General features: G+C 46.6%; 1 non-coding gene across 1 annotated transcript; it reads right to left on the bottom strand.

Moving 5' to 3' along the window:
• Positions 1–318: 318 nt before the first annotated feature.
• LOC130038394 (small nucleolar RNA SNORA17) lies at positions 319–451 on the bottom strand. The gene has a single exon (XR_008794672.1). It is a non-coding gene; the product is annotated as a small nucleolar RNA SNORA17 (small nucleolar RNA).
• Between the last annotated feature and the right edge of the window lie 3,753 nt (positions 452–4,204).

Here is a 4,204-nt window from a genome sequence, read left to right as displayed (position 1 = left end):
GAAACTCTCAGTAGCTTGCCGGGCTCTCCAAGAGGGATGGAGGAATCGAACCCGGGTCAGCCACATGCAAGGCAAACGCCCTACCCACTGTGCTATCGCTCCTAACACATTAAAATATTTTTTTTTCTTTTTGGGTCACACCCAGCAATGCACAGGGGTTACTCCTGGCTCTGCACTCAGGAATTACTCCTGGCGGTGCTCGGGAGACCATATGGGATGCTGGGAATTGAACCTGGGTCTGCTGAGTGCAAGGCAAAAGTCCTACCCGCTGTGCTATCGTTCCAGCCCCCCAAATAAAACATCCCTTTTTCCCCCACAAGGGTCAGACTACTAACCATCATAGCTCCTGGGTCAGAGTATTGGGTGTGGACAAGCCTACCTTCCTTCTCTCTGCCATCTGGGGACATGGCCATGGACACACAGCCACATCTGCAATGCCTTTAGGAGCAGCTTAAATATTGACTTTTTTTTTATTGAACGTAAAATTCCTCAGTTTGCTCTGTGTACATTTTGATCAAGTGTTTGGGCCAGGGGGATGGCTCAGTAGGCTGGGGCCCATAGTTTGCACACAGGAACCTCAGGTAGATTTAATCTCTGGCATCACGTGGTCCCCTGAGCAACACCCGGAGCAAGAGCAACCACAAGCATTGAGCCAGGAGCAGGCCCGGAACATCGCCAGGTGTAGCCCCCAAATAAACAAAACAAAGGGCTCATGGCACAATATAAAAGTGTTATCATGCAGAGCAGAAAAGAGAACTCCATGGGCTAAGGAACCTGCCTTACATGTGGGAGGCCTGATTAAATCACTAGCACTGCACGGCTTCCTGAGCACAGCAAGGAGTGCCCCCCAGCACCGCTTTCCACTGTGCTTCTGACCCTGTGTCTGACAGAGTTGGTCCCCACATCGATAAGTCTGCTGTCTGAACCAGCCCCATTCCCTGCCCAAATAGCGCTGCCGAGGAGGTCTGCCAGCCTCTGTCAAACCTCACCTCTACCTGCAGCCGGGAGCTTGGGAAATCTGGCCTCTGTGTAAGAGGCTGACAGTAGGTATTCAGAATTTTTTGGAATTTGGACTGAATTTCATAGAAGCAAGACAAGCTGGGCTTGAATCCAGTGAGAAACGGATTCTGCAGTCTTTTCCTGCCTTTTCACCGTCTCCAAGTTTTTACACCCATCCACCCATAGAAAACTTCTTTGTTCTGAAAGTCATCTGAACGACTGGCAAAAGCACCAACTCTGAGTTTTCTATTTTTATGCCTGTGTGTAATCAATGGGAACACACTGTGACAGAAATGGAGAATTATGAATTGTTAAGAGTAAACTATTGACATCTGCTTTTGTGCCTGGGCAAGTCAACCACTGAAATATACCTAATGTTGTAGAAGTGGATGGGACATTTTTGTGGGTCAGCCTTCCTAGCAAAGTACCCAGTGATTTCTGTGTCTATTTTTAGTGTGGAAAAAAAATATGTTTTCAACAGTCAAATTGGTTATGTTTGGGAAAAGAAGCTTGCTTTTGTAGAAACATTGAGAAGTAAGATATTAGCAGCCCTTTCTTCTCTGAATTATTTTATTAGCCTTTTTTTTTTCCAGTTTTTGGCCACACAAAGGAGTGTTTTGAACTTACTCCTGCCTCTGTGCTCAGGGATCATTCCTGATGGGCTCAGGGGACCATATGGGGTGCCAGGTATCAAATCCAAATTGGCAGCATGCAAGGCCTACCCATTGCACTATTACTTCAGTTCTCTGAATTACTTTGTTTTATTATTATAAGTCACTGTCACTGTCACTGTCCTCCCATTGTTCATCGAATTGCTCGAGCAGGCCCAGTAACATTGTGAGATTTGTTGTTTCTGTGTTTGGCATAGTCTTTAGTATATCGAATAAGTCACAGGTAGCTTGCCAGGCTTTGCCGTGTGAACAAGATTCTCTCTGGTAGCTTGCCGGGCTCTCCGAAAGGGGCAAAGGAATTGAACTCAGGTCGGCCCAGTCGACCCGCAGGTAAGGCATTTGCCTTGCATGCGGTCGACCCGACCAACCCAGGTTCAATTCCTCTGCCCCTCACGGAGAGCCTACTGAGAGTATCTCACCCAAATGGCAAAGCCTGGCAAGTTACCCATGTCATATTCGATATACCAAACACAGTAACAAGTGTCACAATGGAGATGTTACTGGGCCCACTCGAGCAAATCAATGAACAACGGGAGTACGTGACAGTGACTGATTATTATAAGAATACTTAATATGAGATCTGCTTACTTTACAGATTTTTTTAATGTTGTTTTTCTTATTGGGGGTATCTAGGTGTGGGGCCCACACCTGTGGCACCAGGGGCCATACTCAGCAATAAGGGTCAGTACCAGGGATTGAACTCAGGCCTCAGGCAGTCAAGGCCTAATCTGAGCCATATCTCTGGGCCAGGTGAGTGATTCTGTGTTCTCAGTTCCAGTGTATTTGGTCACTGACTACCCATTCTGCCTTGCTGGCTGGATAACCTGTAGTCAGGCTTTTTGTGAAATCTGACACTATCTCTCAGGACAGAGCATTGGCTACTGCAGGCAAAGGACTCAAGTGCTATCTTCAGGGATCTACTCTCTTTGCAGTTTTGGAATTTTCCATGGGACAATGTCAACTATAGTCATCATATTGTTCATTGCATCCCCCAATACTTATTCATCCTACTACCTAGAAATCTGTGCCTTTTGACAATTTGATGAATATCCAAATGACTGGCATCTACTCCATGCCTACCTCTCAGTCACAAAATTGACCTTTTTTTTCTACTACTTTTTGTTATTGTTTTATAATATTTTTTTTTCTGTTGTTTTGTTTGTTTGTGGTGCCAGGGACCTCACACAAGCAAGGCAAGTGCTCTAGGGGCTAGGCCACATTCTTGTCCTCCCTGAGTTTGTTTTACTTTTTTTATTTCCTTTTTTTTAAAAAAAAAAAAAAGAGTTCCAAATCCTCTCTGGAAAGAAAGATGGCAGCCGTACGGGAGCCTTGTGGACAGCAGGTTTGAGCTGGGGGTGGGGGGCGGCAGGGGCTTCATGGGAAGGGGGGTGTTCTGGGCCATCCTTCACGCCCTACCGAGGTCACCAGCTGCCCCCCACGAGCGGCTCTCCGGCACGGCCACGGCCCCGGAAGCACAAGGACTTAGCACAGAAAGCCACCCGCTTGGAGCAGAAAAGCAAATGGACTATGTGTTAAACCGCGCCAGCATGCCTGCCCGGAGGGGAAAGGGTGTTGCTCCATTCGCCCAATCCTCTCTGGAAAGAAAGATGGCGGCCGCACGGGAGCCTTGTGGACAGCAGGTTTGAGCCGGGGGTGGGGGGCGGCAGGGGCCTCATGGGAAGGGGCGCGTTCTGGGCCGTCCTTCACACCCGACCGAGGTCACCAGCTGCCCCCCACGAGCGGCTCTCTGGCACGGCCACGACTCCAGAGCACAGAAACCAATCTCTTAACTATCTAACTTTTAATAGAAATACTTCCAGGGTTAATAAGTAAAATAGCAGAAATCCAAAACCACGCGGCCGCAATAGCGGCCGCGCGACATCATTTTATTCTTAAACCCAGCTGTAGAAAGCAAATCATTTCACAACGCTGTTTCAGCATATCTGATTGGGGGGGGTCGTAAACTCTAAACAATAATTGTGCATCTTCTATCGAAACAATGTATCTAGTCAAAGTAGATAGAGTATTAACTAGAACTCATCTGCCTCACAGGAATTGGGAGGGGTGGGAGGTGGGGTTCTATTGGAGTTCGCGGTTAAAAATAAGTATTGGTAAAGGGAAATGTGTTTGATACTTACATGACTGAGACCTAAACCCTAAAGCTCTGTAACTTTTCCCACAGTGTTTCAATAAAGAAATAAATTATTAAAAAAAAAAAGTTCCACATATAAGTGATATAGAGTGCTTGTCTCTTTGTCAGACTTACTTCACTTAACATAATGCCTAGGAGGTCCATGCATGCTGTCACAATGGCTGGATTTCCCGGGGTTTTGTAACTGGATAATATTTCATTATATACAGACACTGGGATTTTGGGTCCCATCATCCATCAGTGAGCACTTAGGCTGATCCCATACCTTGGCTACTGTTAATAATGTCATCATGAACATGGGTGCCTCTATCTTTTGGAGATAGTGTCATCATTTTCTCTGCCTAAATAGCATAAAGAATCTCCTGCCCCTGCACCAGGCTGT

This window comes from Sorex fumeus, unplaced genomic scaffold (assembly GCF_029834395.1).
Source record: "Sorex fumeus unplaced genomic scaffold, SorFum_2.1 ptg000006l, whole genome shotgun sequence".
Taxonomy (NCBI): domain Eukaryota; kingdom Metazoa; phylum Chordata; class Mammalia; order Eulipotyphla; family Soricidae; genus Sorex; species Sorex fumeus.
This window is presented reverse-complemented; position numbering and strand designations above follow the sequence as displayed.